Genomic DNA, 17,563 nt, shown 5'->3' with positions numbered 1-17,563 from the left:
TCTTAGAAAAACTAAACAAAACAATCAGACGGAGAGAGGGAGACTTGCTAAGTGTGGGAAAGTCGTAACGCTGCAGGCCCCCACTTGCAGCATCGTTCCTCATGCTGAGTTGTTCATTTAGGATTTGGAGCTTGCTCGCTCTGGAAGCATGTTAACAGTGTTCTGGTCTCCAAGCCTAGTCTCTCATCCACGTTCCTCATCGTGAACCTGACATAACTTACTTGCAATCAACATATTAGACAATGCGTCTTTTACTTTTTTGAAAGAGATTTTGTTTTTAAATTTTTGCACAGAAGAACTGGGGTAGAGGCCCGAGGTGTGTGTGGGGGTGAGAGGATTCACCAGAGACAGAGTGGGGAGCAGAACAGGCAGATCTACTGAAATGCACTGCTAAGGGGAGCAGCGGGCAAGATGGGAGAGGTCTGCTGTGCCATATGTAGGTTAGTTCCCTGGCCGGGCCCAAACTCAGGTTGTAGCAGTGATAGCACTGAGAATTAACCACTAGGCCACAAGGGAGGTCCAGAAATACTTCTGTGGAGTATGAGTTGTGAAGGGAAACCCAGCTCAAAAGCCTATGATACTTAATTATTTAATACAGCTCTCCAAAATTAAATATGAGGCTTGAAAAGTTGAAGACTACTTTTTTGTTTTGTTTTGAAGTATTAACTACTTAAAGAAAGCAGATCAAAATTCAATGTAGAGGGAAACTCCTGGGGGTAGTGTGAAGAAGCTATTTTGGGTTTTCTGGGCATATTTTTAAGAATGTTTGCCTTTATTAATCCTTGTCTTATAGTTCACTTCAAATATCTGATTTCAAAGTTGAGTCGATGCCCTTGCTTTTCTTGTCTGTGTGTCTATCAATAAATAGCATTCCTCTAAAAATCACTAAAGAGTTGTATTTTGATTTGTAAGTACAACAAAGAGCAGGAGAGAAAGAAAAATTGAGAGGAGTAGAAAGTATAATATCTGATGGATAGAGTTGAAAGAAAGAAAAAAGGAAGAAGTCAAGGTTTGAGGATGATCGCTGGAGGTGAAATTCATAGACTTGTGAATCATAATTGTGCCCATTTATAAAGAATTTGCTTCTGGCACCAGGAACTGAACTTGCTTATTTACAGTAATTATTTCATGCCACTCTCAGGAAGCTCTATGAAATAGGATATTTCCTCCTATGCTTTGTATGGAGAAACTAAAGTTTAGAGATGAAACGACTCACTTGAGTTACCTCCTCAACCTCAGGTTAAAGTAGGCAAATCTAGGGCCTCCCTGGTGGCACAAGGGGTTAAGCACCACACTTTGAAGCTATCCGCAGTCACTGCAGCACAAGTTCAATCCCTGGCTGGCCAGCAAGGGTCCCACATGGCACATCAGACCTCTCCTGTCTCGCCCGCTGCTCCCCTCAGCAGTGTATTTTGTCAGTCTGCCTGTTCTGTTCCCTGCTCTATCTCTGGTGAATCCTCTCACCGCCCCGCCCCCATACCTCTGGCCTGTACCCCAGTTCCTGTATGCATAACTAAACAAATCTTTAAAAAAAAAATAGGCAAATCTGCATTTAAAAAGCAAGCTGCTAAGTGCCAATCTGAAGTCCCTCTTCCTTCTGTGATAATATATCTGAGATTGCACTAAACACCTTGAAAACTGGAGTCAGTCATGGGAGGTTATGTAGAATGAAAGGTTAAGTAGAATGAGAGAGGAGCTCAGGGGGTATTGGGTGGTTTCCTGGCAGGCATCACAGGCTTCCGGGAGAACTTAGAGCTGAGTTACCAGCTTTTGCTGACTGAGATGGAGTTGATCATGGAGCCACGGACGGGTAGCAGGTATGGGAATGTTAACATACCAGGGACTGGAAAAGCAGGAGGCCTCTTGTTGCCTCTGTGTGCGTGAAGGTTCATTACTGCAGAGGAAGCTGGTGACACAACTTGCAGACTCTGCCTCTTGGACCTGCTGCTGGGGACGTGAACACTAGTGGGTGGATTAGCAGTGTTCCCCCTTTCAGGGAATCTGCCGCAGAGAATGTTCTTTCTGATGTCTGTGGGTAGACCATGCAAACAGATCTGTGCCTTCAAGCAATTTGCCTTTTTGGAATACACATGGTCAGCACGCCCCATTGCACAAGGACTGAATGAATGCCTATTGCAGCTCAGGTGCTTTTTACTGTCACAGAATGGCTTCAAAAAGTCAGATTTTAATTTACATAAGCTCTTATTTTAATACATGCTCTTTCCTGCTCTTTCATTCCACAATACTGTGTGCTATTAAAATGCTACTTAAAGGAACAGGGAAAATTTTCCTTGTAGTGTATTTATAACTTCCTTTAGATTTAGAGCTTGACATGACTGAGTAGAAAAGTAAATATAACCAGTGTTTGTATTTCCCTTGGAAGCCTATTGGGCATTAAAGGGAAAGAGAACAGAAGCTTCTAGTGCTAATGAGCAGCTGTATGTATCTCAGGGAAACAGTTTGTAACTAAAAATAGAGGCTGTCCAACTATAGAAACTCAGAGCATTTTATACCCAGATTCTCCATGGGCAGAAATAAATTCCCAAAGGGTATATGATTAAGGAGGGGGTTGGGGTTGGTGGAAGAACTGTGACCCACGTCCTGGGCTGCATTTACCCCCTTGGGAGCATCCATCACACGTGCTTACTGCACTCACGTGAGAGGTGCCTTGTCTCAAAGACCATTAGAAATCAGTTTGTAGCCGTGACGCTAAAAGGAAAAAGTGTGCACAGGCTATTTTTAGCACACTAAGCCAAATAGTTTAAAAAAGAGACTGGGAGAATAATTAGAAGGAAAATAAATATAAATACTCAAAGGAAAGATAATATAAGCTTTGTAGTATAGGCCATAGTTTACTAAAGATGTAACACCAGAGACATGTCCAGAATACTGAGCACATTTGTCTTAAAATGTGTATTTCTGTGTCTTGTTAATATTTGTTCAATTCAGATGTCTGGAAAGCTGCTTTTATAAGAGGAATTATAATTTTTAAAGTGGATTATTGTCAGGGTTAACTAGTGCTAAGGACTGAACTCTGTACCTCCCTGAAAACAAGGCTTTGGGGCATACTTAGATTTAGATGAGGGCCTGAGCGTATGGATTAGTGCCCTGACGAGGAAAGGAACAGATGCCAATTTCTCTCTCTGTCTCTTCCTCCCTCCCTCCTTTCTATGCCCACCGTGCCTCTTCCCCGCTAACTCCCTCCTCTGACCCATATGAAGACACAGTGAGAAGTGAGTCCTCTGTACATCAGGACGATACCCCTCATCAAGAACTGAATGTGCCAGCACCTCGACCTTGGACTCCCAACTTCCAGAATGGCAAGAAATAAAGGTCTGTGGTTTAAGCCCCGAGTCTGGGGGTTTGTGAAAGCTGCCAGAGCAAAGACACCTGCATTGCCGACATTGTCAAAACAGCAACTCCTAGGGCCTCCCCTGGTGACACAGGCAGTTGAGCGCCGCGCTGTGAAGCTGTCTGCAGCCTCTGCAGCGCCGGTTTGATCCTCGCCGGCCAGCGAGGCTCCCACATGGCGCAGCAGACCTCTCCTGCCGCACCCGCTGCTCCCCTCAGCAATGTACTTCATCAATCTGCCTGTTCTGTTCCCTGCTCTGTCTCTGGTGAATCCTCTCACCCTCCCGTGTATCTGGCCTGTACTCCAGTTCTTGTATGTATAAATAAATAAATCTTTAAAAAAAAACAAAAACAGGGCCTCCCCGGTGGTGCAGCGGTTGAGTTCTGGGTGGCGAAGCTGCCCACAGCCTCTGCGGCGCCGGTTCAATCCCCGGCTGCTCCCCGGCCACTGGAGGAGGGTCCCACATGGCGCGCAGACCTCTCCTGCCGCCCGCTGCTCCCCTCAGCAGTGTACTTCGGTCCTTCTGCCTGCTCTGCTCCCCTCTCTGGCTCTGGTGAATTCTCTCACCCTCCTGTGCTTCTGGCTATACCCAGTGCTTGTATAAATAATAAATAAATAAATCTTAAAAAAAAAAAAAAACACCCCCCCACCCAGCAACTTCTAATCAAAGAACACCCAATTACACGTTTTTGTTTCTATATTCTTTTCTCTTCCTTCATTGAAGACTGAAAACCTTTGGCAACATCAACAGGTAAATCTATCTCCTAATATGTGCTCTGATCCAAATGGACTGACACCTGACAAAGGGTTCAAGGCATTGCTACAATGGGTAGATGTTAAATTTCCAGTTAAAATCAACACCAGAAGAACTGGGTATTTCTGTGTGTAAGGAAGGTTTTTATTGTGCAAGCTACTAATGGACATGCCTTTGCTCTAAAATCAGTTTTTATGACCTTGGACCTGGTTCCATGTACACATGTAACTATGTTAAGGAAGTAAAACTTCCCAAATTGAAAGATTTCAAGTATGGTAATGCTTATTTACAATATACTTGGGGAATATTCTCCTAGCAACTAAAACAATCAGATGAACCTGAAAAATTAAAACTCAGCAGAAATTTTCCAAAAAGAATTGAAGATCATTCTAAACACTTCACACACATTTTCTCTATTGTTTTTTTTTTTTTTTTTTTTTTTTTTTGTACTTTGGGATCCAGTTTTCGTGGCAGGTGTAATAGGACCACGTTACTGACGGAGAAACTCTAAGAAGTTCAAGCACAAGGAGAATGTATTCCCTTCTGATGGATGCTTCCTCCCAAACTTAAAAATAATAGCTTTCCATTTCTAGAGCATTTAGACCAACCATTCTTAAATGCAGTCGATATGGTCCTTTGCAACAATGCAAGGTCCAGAGCAGAGGGGGACATTCCACAGCTGTTCTCAGATGTGCATACCCAAACATGGGTAAAAACAAGGAAGTATTTGTATCCCGTGCATTGTTGAAGTCCTCTTGGTTAAAAATGGAAAGAAACAAAACAAAACAAAATAAAAACACTGTGGGCAGCCTGCTTCCCCTGACAGCAGATCCATCGGGTAGTACTTGGTGATTTAGGCTGGTCCCCAGCTTGCTTTAATGCCATGAGAATCATGTTAGATTGAACCAAATGAAATGACCACTTCTGAGGGTCAGAAAGGGCCAGGTATAGGCCATTTCTCCTGGTCATGCTTAGAACGGCTATTTCCACATTTACAGTGCACGGGCTGATTGTAAAACTGATCAATAGTAGTTCAGGCATATTAAGCTTTCTCCTCCCCTGCACCTGACTTTATTACGATGATCACTTGACCTTTCCATGCTACATGCTTCCTGGATGTACTTAGATTTTATTGAAGCACAAAATTGGATGGGGGTGGGATGGAAGGAGTGTAGGGCAATAATAATTTTCATCCTCATAAGAATTAAGAGCCTATGACAGATATAACAGGCTATGTTTTAGTCCCAGGGCAGCTGTTTGTAGCTCAGTCTCCCACAAAAGATAGAGTGAGTTGGAGCTGCCACTGTTATAAGAATAACTTGGAATCAGTTCTGACTTTTTAAAAACTCTTAAGCATTCTCCAATTTCATAATGAATTATTTCCAATCCACCTCATGCCTGATAGGCACGCTGTCCTGGCGCCATGGTTCAGAGCCCCTGGCGTTGCCTACGAGACTGTGCGGGCCAAGGGATTAACCAGTATCTAGTGCCCCAAGTTGGGTCACGGGGCGTGTGCACATGGGCTGCCAGGCACTGTCCACGAATCACACGTGTCTGGGACAATGTTTCAGTCTGGATTCAACCTGTACATTAAAGTCAGAGGGTTGGGAAGGTTTTCAAACTCGGCAGGAGAGAGGTCAGGCCTTCCATGGCCCAGATCATTCGGGGTGCAGAGCTAGACTCCTCGAAAGCTCCACCACCAGCCCAGGGCAGCGGGTGCCACATTCCAGAGGGCACTGGGTGAAACCACGGGGATGCGGTTGAGCACGACTATGTACCCAAAATTGCCGCTTGGAGCAGCTGCAGATTGCAAATGTCGTGCATGTGAAATGCCTGGTTTCTGACAAAGAAACAAATCTTTAAAAAAAAAAAAAAAGAAAAGAAACTGACCGAACTCCTGGAAAAGGGTGTTCAGGGAAAGCACCGGACTAGGAAGCCAGGAGAGGACTCATGCCCTACCTGGCCGAGAAGTTCCCCCAGTTAGTTCCCTAGGAAGAAAGGCTCCGGCGTGAATACCAGGGCTTTACAGAACAGTGTTTGTGGTTTGTTTTCTGGGTGTGGCGGTGCTGGTGCTACTGAGGTCGAGGTCGGGGTGCTCACAGCTTGTAGGGATTAGTCATCTCTTGGGTTTTTACCTTCATAGTGTGAGTTTCAGCACTTTTTTTTTTTTAAAGATTTATTTATTTATGCATACAGAAACTCGGGTATAAGCCAGAGGTGTGGGGTGGGGGGTGAGAGGATCCTCCAGAGAGAGAGTGGGGAGCAGAACAGGCAAATCTACTGAAATACACTGCTGAGGGGCGCAGTGGGCGACTGGAGGGGTCTGCAGCGCCATGTGGGTCAGCTCCCTGGCTGGGGATCCAACTTGTGCTGCAGTGGCTGGCAATAGCTTGATAGCGCTGTCTTTAACCCCTGCGCCACCAGGGAGGCCCGAGTATCAGCACTTTCAATGGACTCAATGGAGTCTTGAGACCAGGACCCCATTCAGAGGTTTCCTCTACACGTGCAGGTGGCATCACGCACAAGCTTCTAGGAGATCCAGGTCCTCCGAGGAGGCTGCCCGGGCAGAGCTTGCCCAGACCAGGCCGGGGCAGCCAGGCGCGTCCCGGGTCCTGTTTGGACAACAGCGCTCTGGCACGTGGTCACGGTGCTCATTTTTATAGTCCACTGAGATAGGGAAGGAAACCAGGTACATATTCTTTTTTCCTCAAAGCAGAGTTTCTGGAAAGAAGATCATTTCTATAGACTCTCAAAATAGCAGCATAAGGCAAGAGTGAATCGAAGCCTCAATCGATTTAGAAAAGGGCCAAAGACTTGAATCTTAGAAGGCAAATTTTGGGGTTATTACCTATTAAAAAAAAAGCCATTCCAGAAAGAAGGCATGTAGGGGAAGGTTCCAAGACAAGGGCATCATGAGGTCCTCAGGGCTTTTGCCCTTTCTTCGTTTGAATTTCCTGATATTGGACAATGGTGTTGGGAAGAAAGTGTAGACCCCCGTGGTCATGGACACCCGGGAAGCCGAGCGTGAGCCCCCCAAGAGCTGCAACGAGACTGAGCTGCTCCGCTGGGACTCGTTCCTGTGAGGGCAGAAGAGGCTGCCCTCAGATCCAAAGGAACAGTGGTGTCAGGAACAGGAATTTCCAGCCTAGTTTTTGCAATTCAGGTGAAGCGAGCCTCAGGCTCGATGCCTGCTCTTCCCCAGCCATCTCTCTGGGAGAACTTGCCTTGTGCCTGCGCAGAAGGGGACCTGAGCTTGGAGGGGACCTCTTGGGGGTGAATCACAGCACTGTCAGTGAGCACGGCTAGCAATATTGCAGTGGGGTGAGCCTAAAAGGCAGGCTTTTTTTTTTTCCTTAAAGATTTATTTATTTATGCATACAAGAACTGGGGTGCAGGCCAGAGGTGAGGGGGGTAAGAGGAGTCACCAGATACAGAGTGGGGAACAGAACAGGGGGAAATGACTGAAGTACACGGCGTGAGGGGAGCAACTGGTGAGACAGGAGAGGTCTGTGTGCCATGTGGATCACCTCCCTGGCTGGGGATTGAACCTGTGCTGCAGTGGCTGTGGATAGCTTCATAGGTTGTGTCTTTTTTTTTTTTTTGCTCCCACTACAAAAAAAAAAAAAAAAAAAAACCAAAAATAAAAATCAGAAACTTAGTATTCAATATATTAAGTCTCAACTTATAGATCAGAAAGATCACCCACTCTTATAAATCGGGAAGTTAGGCTGTGACTTTACAAAGATCTTTCTAATAACCTTTATTAACATATTTAAGACACACAGCTTTGGCTACAGTCCATGTTTTCATAAGTTTTTTTCCAATATTTAAATTTTCAGCGCATAATATTTCTAGAAGAATATAGTTAAAGCATAAAATCTAGCAAGAGTTGTGTCTTAACCCCTTGCGCCACCAGAGAGGCCCTAAAAGCCAGGCTTTTAAAGAACACTAAAAATATTTCTGGAAGAAGGCAGAGCATAATTATATCTGATAAAAATATACACTTAACACTTTCAACAGTTTAAGTAATTTGTGATCAGGGGCAGTCAGGATCGAAAGAAGAAGAAAATCTCCTACCTATCAGTCTACTGTAAGAGAGTCCATTTTACAGACTTGATTTTTGAGGATGTTGATGGAGATATGTGATCTCGCTTTTTATTATTTATTGACTTCTTTTAGAGCAGAGCAGAAGAGGGGAGGGGCTCATTTGCCTCATTTTTCTACACAGAGAGGGTCTCTGGATATCTAGGAAAGTTATTAACTCAGGACAATGGTCCCAGGCACAGGCAAATATTTATGTACCAGGCAGGCTCTAGAAACTGGAGATAGAAAGATAAGCAGGCCCTACGTTACCCTTAAAATCTAGGCTCCCCAGAAGTTTTTTCTCTTTAACCGTTGGCTGTTGAGGTGTGGTGCCCACCTCAGGGTACCAGGAAGGTACCAGGGTACCCTCTGATGTTCCTGGACCCTCGGGCTTCCCTACCTGAGATGGACAGGTCAGAACTTCCTTCTAAAGACAGGAGCAGTAGGAGGAAGAAGACTGATGGAGAGAAACACTCAGCGAGCTCCTGTTATGAATCAAATACTTCTGAGGATGGTTGTTTGATAATTCACAGGGCAAATATTTATGTACCAGGCAGACTGTAGGCACTGGAGATAGAAAGATAAGCAGTCCCTTCGTTACCCTTAAAATCTAGATTTTTCTGTTCATGAAGTACAACTTTTACTGAGGTTGTTTGCTTCTCTCGCTCTCTCTGGTAAGATCATGTAAGCAAATATAAACACAAATATGGAAGAAAAACTGGACATATTTGCTTCTTCAAGTAGAGTTGTCATCTTCTACCTCAATCCTTATATAGGACAGTATAACATCAGAGGACATAGAAACAGTCTGAAACAAAGGGGCTCAGGCCCGATCTATGTGTCTATTACCCCTTGTGATCTTACACCCCTAGACTGCTCCCCTGTCTCTCTGGACTTTGGTGGGTCACACCTGGCACGACACCCGGCATCTGTCACTGGGCTACAGAGGTGGTGCATGAACCAGCCAGGCCCCCCGTGTGGGGAGACCTGCTTCTCTTCCCAGCCAGACTGAACTCAGCAGCCAGCGTATGCCCAGATAAGCAAGGTCAGGCGTCCCGGGCTCAGGCAATTATAGAAAAGGCCGCTTGCTGCAGCCTAGCAAATAAGCTGCCATTTGCTTCTTGCTTTCTTTTGGGCATGGGGCCAGTGTTATTCAGAGAGAATTAAACTGTAATATTTATTTGCAAAAAAAAAAAAAAAAAATCTGTGCTTGTTTTTTGGTAAGTATAACAAATAATCTTATTAATGAAAACCACTTTGAATTTTAAAATTCTAGGGACCTCTTTTTCCCTTCTACGGGTAAACTGGTTTTTAACAAATTGTTTGCTTTTGCTTATTTTTGGCAACTATTTTGTGAAATATATTTTTATATGTGTGATGCACTGTTGCATATCAGTAAACAGATCTTTGCGTTTTTTTCATGAGAAAAATGGAATGAGACATAATATCAGGTGGCTATGTTATATATGAAATTTCCTGTAGATCTTTGTGTCCAAAGGTACTTTTGATTGGGGAAGTTTCTTCGAAATTTGAGTGCGAAGTTAGTCTTTGCATGATGATATTTACAAAGAGTTATGCATATTAATATAGTAATTTCTAATTAGCAAAATGACTTCCAAATAAACAATCTTGTTCTGTGTCTAAGGAGTGATGTCTTTAATTGCCCTGTGATAAACAACAAACGCGACTCACAGCTGGATAACAGATAGCAGTAAAAACCTGTCAATAAAACCAGTACTGTTATGGCTCATCAACTCTGCTCACTCTTTAGAGTGCTGAAAACAGAATTTTAATGGGGAATTATTTGAGAGGCATTTCAACACTCTGGAACACGTCTCTGTTTATATATGTTCTGATGGAATTTTTTTGTCCTTCAAAGCAAATCATAAAGGACTGAGGCACATAAACAAATATTTAGGTAAAAGTTTCTGCCTTTGAAGACTTGTATATTTGAAAGGAGAACCTGTCCAGAATTATCAGCCCTCAGATCACACATTTATTGCACCTGTTTCTCATACGTGAGCACGGTGTACCAACCCAATATGATTACCATCTAATTAGGCTAAACTTCACTTGAGGTTGGCAAACATGTTCATCACAGTCATGTTCTTGGTCTGTTTTATGATGTTTACTATTAAACATTTTTGTTCTATGAGATTTGCTGTGCTCTGAGATAATCAGTCAGGTGATCTCTAAATATTACCCTCATTTGTGTAGATGAGACTTGCCAAGGTCTTATAGTCAAGGTGGAGGATTGAACATATTCCAGTTACCTTCTAGGAAGTCACAGAGTCAAGATGAAGACCCAGGTCAGACTGGGTCTGCCTTTCCAGAGGTTTTTCAAAATAGCTCTCTGTTTCCCTTTTGGTGCTAACTCTGCCCATTCCATGTGAACTTGGTGGGGCTTGCAGTCACCGTGGTCCACCCTCTCCTGGCTGACCATGACTCACAGCCCCCCTTGGCAGGACTACAGTGACTGGTTCAGCGGTGGGCACATGGGCTAATCTGAGTCAGTCACTGCATCCTGTAACTTTTCTGCTGGGGCTGTTGAACTGAAAGGATGAAGTTGGCAACCACCAGACACCAACTTGGGGAATCAAGATTGAAGACTGGAGCCAAGTGTGGTCAAGATTGATGAGGAATGGAGAAACAGGGTCCTGAAGACACTGTGTCCTAACATCAGCTATACCTGAAACCAGTGGTAATTCTAGGCCTTCTAGAAATAGGAGGTTTGTTTTTGTTTGAGTTGAGTTTCCATCATTTGACCCTCATAGAGTTATGATTCATTCAGAGAGTTACCTGTTTGTTTAGGCAGCATCTAAACATATCCTGGTTAGAGAACTCTAATGACTACTTACATGACCCCCCACCTTAAATGGGGGGAGGGAGAGATTCTTCTAAAAGGTGGAAGACATGGTTTGGGAGATAGTCCTGCTAATTCATTAAAATAAAATGATAAGTGTTATTAGAAGTCTCCAAGGGCCATTTTACACTACATTTCCAAATGATTTTTGCTGCAGTTAAACATTGTATTTGTATATAGGGTAACCTCTTTTGTGAGATGAGTTATTGTTGAGTTATGCACACAAAGTGATATTGAAAACAATAAAAGCACAGTGTACAATAAAAGCAAAAGAGACCCTTCCCTTTCTCACTTGGTATCTATAAATATTCCCACAGAACTAGCTGAGCCTGGTCTCATGGATCTTCCAAGAATATATCACTACTGACAGACGTGCCCCAGAGACCCCACGGCCAGGTCTTTGTGATTTAATTCACAAATTTTCTGACCCTACTGGCTGACCCTCGGTCTATGCTTGGTTAACATGAACACCTTTATCTTGTCTTCATTTTGTCATTTCTCAGCCTTGGTGCAATTTCCAAGTCTCCCTCTCATCACCCCCAAACTCTCACCCTTTCTTCTGGGCAGTGTGTGTCTGACAATAGTTCTTTAGGTTAAATCCTCCTGGACTGACCTGAGTGATCCTTTCCTCACATGACTTTGAGAATTCTCCTTGCTTCCCAAATCCTATTTGTCATTTCTAGAATATGACATTACAGTTATTAAGGGAACCTTTCAACAGGTCTCTGAAACCTAAAATTTCAGTAATTTAATCCCTGGTCTCATTTCTTCCTTTGCTACAATGCAGATATTTCTGGGAGAAGGGACATGCGCAGTGTCCAGGGATGATTTCTGAGGCATCGTGGTTGACTCTACCATGTCCATTCCACTCTCTCCACCATGGAGAGTTGATCCAGCTCCAGAAGGGGGGACCCTGATGTGTCTCAGTCAATCATGGCTTTCTTTTGCCCCTCATCAGCAGCTGGTTCAGGAACTCACAAAGAGCAGAGCATTCCATGTGTGATGCTCAGGGTAATTGACGTGGCGGGCCAAACACAAGAGAAAACCGATGTTTTTGAGAATGTTGGAGAGAGTATTTTTTTTTTTAAGATTTATTTAGTTATTTGTTTATTTATACAAGCACTGGGTACAGTCAGAAGCGCGGGAGGGTGAGAGAATTCACCAGACTCAGAGCGGGGAACAGAACAGGCAGACTGATGAAACACACTGCCGAGGGGAGCAGCAGGCACGGCAGGAGAGGTCTGTGCGCCACGTGGGACCCTCACTGGCTGGCCGGGGATCGAACCGGCGATGCAGAGGCCACGGGCAGCTTCACAACCCAGCGCTCAACTGCTGCGCCACCCGGGAGGCCCAGGAGAGAGTATCTTTTCATCCTTCTTCGCCTGCCCCTTCATTTGCCCTTCCAAGGACATGAACAAGAAAGCATATGACCTGATAACTGGGAACATGTAGTCATCTTATACCTACGGAGAAAGCAAGTGTAGGATGAAGCTGACATTGTGTTTAGCAGGGCAGAGGTGGGGAGATCCTGAGTGTCTCCTGACATTGTCCAGTTGCTGGGCTGTGCAACTCTTATCGAGACTTCCAGATAAGTGACTCATATGTTCTGTGTTAAAACCCTCAGATTATAAAAAGCCAATGTAACTAATATGATAGGTTTATTAGTATTCTTTCCTGGAATCGGGTTTTGAGTTCAGGAGAATAAACAGAGCAAAGAAGGAGGCAAAAGGAGAGTATTTCCTGGAGGAGGACAGGATTAGAAAGAATTTAGAGAAAGGAAGGAAACACCAGAAAATAAAGTTTTCGTCTACCCCGAATGCAGGAAAGGTCAGCTCTCTACCCAAATAGCCTGGAGGTAAGATTGTTTTCCCCATGAATTAGGGATAAAGATCCCTTTTTTGAAATTTTCCTTGAAACCCTCCCAGTTGTGCTACATGGTACAGAGAATTGTCCTCTGTTTCTGGGCTAAGGTCATACCGTTGGGTCGTAAGTCCAGCAGATAGTAATAAGAACAACGTTTAGTGTTTATAACCCACTTTCCATGGGACAAAGGCTGCCACTACTTGATTTCATCTGAGCCTGAGAACAATTCTCTGGAGTGAATCTTTATTGTCTATACTGTGTTGATGACACAGCAAAGACCCAGGGAGGCAACTGAAGGCCCAGGGCTCACAGCTGGGATGGAGAAGCCAGACTGAGCGTGAAGTCCTGACCTGGGGGCCTTCCTTGCCTCTGCCACCCCACCCTGGCCCTCCCCACCCTGGCAGGCAGCTCTTCCTCTAAATTCAGAATCAGCTTTCCTTGCTGGCATGTCTCTGGGAAGGCAGCCCCGAGGGCCTTCCTTATCGGTTTGTGGTTGTTAGACTTCTCTTAGCATGAAAAGAGCTTTATTTCTTGGCATCTAATCCCCTTCTGTATCCACTCCCTGGTCTCCATTACCTCACTGGGCTTCCTGTTGGTTTTGAGTTAAGAGCACCCGGTCGACCACTGGAGTCAATTTCTGCATTTGATTCAAAAGGAACTAGACTGAATGAATCCTACACAATGGTGAAGGTAGTGGATCATTACATCTAAGTAATTCCCAGGAAATATGATGAAACTATAAGAAAGGTATCCTTAATCCTAAATAATATGAGCTGAGAGTGAATACGTACTTTGGCCTTTAATAACACCCGTGAGACTATTGATGTCTGACCATAAATCTGGGGGAAAAAAGCAAAGAGAAAAAAAAATAAAAGGTGGGAGGGAGTAGGCAGGAGGGGAAAAAAATGCTTGTGCTAACGCTGGGAGACACACGTGCAGGCGACGATTCTGACCTCTAGTTTTTCTTCCATTTTTGAGTTAAATTAGACATTGCTTAGGAATGGAATCAGTCACTCCACCGAGGCTCTCCAGGACCCCTGAACGCACTGGATCAGTATCTGTGGGACAGGTTGGCAGGGTTAGCAGCTGACAAAGTGGTGGATGGAATGAATAACCTACTGGCTCACAAAAGCCTTGATTTGCCCTCAGATATATATTAAGTCTATTTGTTCATTTCAGGTACAGAATACAGAAAAATTAAAAGCCTGATCATTTCAGGGCCTCCCTGATGGCGTAAGGGGTTAAACGCAGCACTGAAGCTATCCTCAGCCTCTGCAGCATGAATTCGATCCCCGGCCAAGGAGCTACCCACATGGCGCAGCAGACCTCTCCTGTCTCGCCCGCTGCTCCCCTCAGCAGTGTATTTCAGTAGATCTGCCTGTTCTGTTCCCCACTCTGTCTCTGGTGAATCCTCTCACCCCCACACCTCTGACCTGTACCCCAGTTCTTGTATCCATAAATAAATAAATCTTTAAAAAATAAAAAAAAAAAGACTGATCATTTCCTATAACTGCTTCCTTTTCCTTCTCCTGCAGCCCTTACTTGTTAACTGGGAAGAGAGGAGAGGACTTCACAGGCTAAATCTGGTTCTCATCTTTTGTCCGAGGGCACCTGTGCTTTTATTTTTTTTTTTAAGATTTATTTTTTTATACAAGAACTGGGGTACAGGCCAGATATGCGGGAGGGTAAGTTGATTCACCAGAGACAGAGCAGGGAGCAGAACAGGCAGACTGACTGAAATACACAGCTGAAGGGAGCAGGGGGCAAGCCAGGAGAGGTCTGCTGCACCATGTGGGTAGCTCCCTGGCCGTGATCGAACCCACATTGCAGAGACTGTGGACAGCTTCACAGCGCTGAGATCAACTGCCTGAGCCACCAGGGAGGCCCCACCTGTGCTTTTTGATGGGCCCAGCCTTCCCTCCCTGCGTTAGTGAGGCACAAGGTCGTTGTAATCTATCTGAGAAGTATTATGATTTAGCTCAGGTGAAAGGTGGATGAGGGTCAGAACAGGTCAACCAAGGAGTATTATGTCCAAGAACTTAACCATGTTTGTTCCAGACCTTCTTGTGGTATATTTGAATCCCTTGATGCAGGAGATGTGGCTGCTGGGCATCTGTAGCCAAGAAAATGATAGGATGAATCTCCTATATACTTAAACCTTTTCTTTTATAAGCAGGTGGTAGTCAATTTGTTTAAAGCCCGGATGAAGAAGGAGAATGCTACAGGGAACATCTGGCTCATCCTTATCTTTATTTTTAGGATAAAGATAATCCTTGAACTCAAAAAGTGTTAAAATAAAAAGTGTGGTGGATCCATCGGACTAGTCTTATTAGAACTCTGAGATTTATTGAAAAGACTTAAGAGTTGGATTTGGCACAAATTTTTTTTTTAATTTCTTTTTATTTATTTATGCATACACGAACTGGGGTACAGGTCAGAGGTGCAGGGGGTGAGAGGATTCACCAGAGACAGAGTGGGGAGCAGAACAGGTGGATCTACTGAAATACACTGCTGAGGGGAGCAGCGGGCGAGACAGGAGAGGTCTGCTGCGCCATATGGTCATCTCCCTGACCGGGGATCGAACTCATGCCACAGTGGCTGCTGATAGCTTGATAGTGCTGAGACTTTAACCCCTGCACCACCAGGGAGGAGCCAAGGAAAGATTTTTAATGTCCTTCTTGTCTTTTACTTTTTTCTGACTTTGGGATTCCCGCCTCATTGCCTTGGTGTGTATGAGCATAGCATGGCTCAGCTGGCTGGGTTTTTTCCGTTTTCCACTTGTTCATCTTCTAGCCAATCCAAAGTGAAGTTTAAATGGAGGATAAGGGCCGGATAATGCCTGTGAGTCTTGACTAGGTCAAGGGATATGAACAAGCCGAGCTGCCGCCTCATGCTACTTACAGCTTTTCGCTGCAGAGGTTTCTGCTCTGTGTGAGTCTGGCCATGCTGAGAGGGAAAGGCAGGTTATCTCCCTGTTTCCTATTTCAGAGAGAATTATGGGCACAACTGCCACAGCAAATAGTCACCATTATTTAGCACAGAATGTAAATGCTTTTATGTCCATTATCTCATGTAATCTTTTCAATAACTGGGGAGAAAGGTAATATTATTACATTTGACAGATGAGGAGAAGACATAGAAAAGGTAGGGAAAGAGCTCCAACTTGTACAGTTGGTGAATGAAAATTTTAGAATATAAGCCCAGATTTATCTCCCACAAGAGCCTGTGCCTTTGCTTCTGTACTTGACCACCATTTGCAAAGCAAGGTCTTGTCAAGGTCAGGCTGACATGAGGGGACATTCTCTCTTGATTGCACCTTCCCTTTGCTTCACCATCCAGCACACTCCGGCAGAAAACAGTGGGGCAGAAACAAAAAAGGGACATAGTTGCCACTGATTTAAAAGGAGAAGAAGCTGGTTTTCCAAAGTAGGGCCCATCCCCAAACCCTCAACCCAGAGGTTTAGCTTTTTCCATTGAGCAAAAATCAAGATCATTTGGATGGGATTTCCCTTGAAATGAAGATAAAGCTTATTTCAGATTTTGGCTACAAAAGACCTGTGTCCAGGGATCGATCTGGCGCTGCAGAGGCTGTGGGCCGCCTCGCAACTCAGCGCTCAACCGCAGCACCACCAGGGGAGACCCTATTTGGATCTCAATCTTATGCTGTAGTCTAAGCCAGTTGTTCTTTTTTTTTTTTTAAGATTTATTGATTGATTGATTTATACATACATACATACAAGCACTGGGTACAGTCAGAAGGTGAGAGAATTCACCAGAGCCAGAGCGGGGAGCAGAGCAGGCAGAAGGACCGAAGGACACTGCTGAGGGGAGCAGCGGGCGGCAGGAGAGGTCTGCGCGCCATGTGGGATCCTCCTCTGGTGGCCAGGGAGCAGCTGGGGATCGAACCGGCGCTGCAGAGGCTGCGGGCAGCTTCGCAACCCAGCGCTCAACAGCTGCGCCACTAGGGAGGCCCCCTAAGCCGCTTGTTCTTAAGAGTTGGTACAGCTAAGAATCATCCCGGGATACACCAATGAGTGTTCTTTAAAGCAAACAAAAATTTTTCTTTAGCTTCTCCAAGCAGGAAGTATTTGGGCTACTTAGGGGAGTGGCCAGAGCAAGGGAAGAGAGAGGGAGGGGGCAGCTCTTGGGGTGTAGGTAGGAGGAACCTACCTATATAAGGGCAACTTTGTGATCTCACTAAACCCCCAAGATCTTAAATACCTCTCTAGACAGAATTCCAACAAGGGCCACATTATATCTGGGCTTCTGACTACAGAACTGTTGACATAATAAATGGATCTTGGTTTCAGTTGTTCAGCTTGTGGTCATTTGTCACGGAGCAATGGAAAATGAGCATGCACCATTGATAGACTGAGCATCTTCTGATTTATAACTCCAGTGCCGACCTCTGTCCTGAGATTCTGTCTCATCTCCCACCGCCTACTTGCTGTCTCTTCTTGCATGTCTAATAGGCATTGCAGACTTACCTGAACTGCCCACCTTCCCTCTCCTCCAACTCACTCCTGCGGCCAGTCCTTTTATAAAAGTTAAAAATGACAACTCTTTATTGATAGTTGCTTCCCTCAAAAACTTTCAATCCTGTTCCATGTTCAATCCACCAATGTGAAACGTTGACTCTGGTTCCAGA

Source organism: Talpa occidentalis, unplaced genomic scaffold (assembly GCF_014898055.3).
Source record: "Talpa occidentalis isolate TD23 unplaced genomic scaffold, MPIMG_talOcc4v2.1 talOcc4.3, whole genome shotgun sequence".
Lineage (NCBI taxonomy): Eukaryota > Metazoa > Chordata > Mammalia > Eulipotyphla > Talpidae > Talpa > Talpa occidentalis.
Note: the sequence above shows the minus strand (reverse complement) of the source record.